Source organism: Lissotriton helveticus, chromosome 1_2 (genome assembly GCF_964261635.1).
Source record: "Lissotriton helveticus chromosome 1_2, aLisHel1.1, whole genome shotgun sequence".
Taxonomy (NCBI): domain Eukaryota; kingdom Metazoa; phylum Chordata; class Amphibia; order Caudata; family Salamandridae; genus Lissotriton; species Lissotriton helveticus.
In genome coordinates, this window is record NC_136058.1 from 276,389,938 (window position 1) to 276,390,789 (window position 852).

Genomic DNA, 852 nt, shown 5'->3' on the forward strand with positions numbered 1-852 from the left:
TGAATACCACAAATGATATTGTGCGAAACAGGCCACACGCATGAATATACATAGAAGTTGTATATATATATACAAGACGTTTCTATAAAGATCAAAGAAAAAAACGCTGTACGAATGTGATAAGATAGAAACGATAGATAAGAACTTACTGAAATATTATCTCTTTATACAGACGGATTCCTATTTGGGAAAATGGTGTACCCCTTTAAATAACTGTCTTGTCCTGAAGAAGGTGTTCCCGCATCCAGGGGGCTAACACGGAAACGCGTCGACGCACCTGATTGAACACAGAATCCAAGCAGAGCCTAGGGAGTAACAGATATCCATGAATTTTTGATACTGTGACCCCTTTCTGAATACACAAAAGGCAATTGGATCAAGCAATGTTGTAGCACTAACACGGAAAGCTACCACTTTTCCTAGGGGTTTGTTTGCAGATTATTGTTATGTGTCTTTATTAATTGATTAGGAATGTGTTAATGTTCTTACCTTCTTTGATTAATTGATTAGGAATGTGCTAATGTTTGTACTTTTTTATCGGTGTACATAGTGTAAAAAATACTGTGGACAATTTCGCTTAAATGTCAAAAAGTAAAATGTGCAATGTTGTTTTAAAAGCTTTGTTTTATTTAGATATGTTTTCAGGCAAAATCCTTTTTGCTGAAATTTTAAACTGATGTATATAGGTTTCATCCTATATCTTTTTAAAAAAAACATTTTTTTTAAATAAAAGACTGTGAACGTTACATTATAGTGTGGAAAACTTCAATTAAATGCTTCCCTTTGTATAATGCGTGTTGGATGAATGAGACATCAATACTAGTGAGTATTTTCAGCTCAATAGCCAGGTTT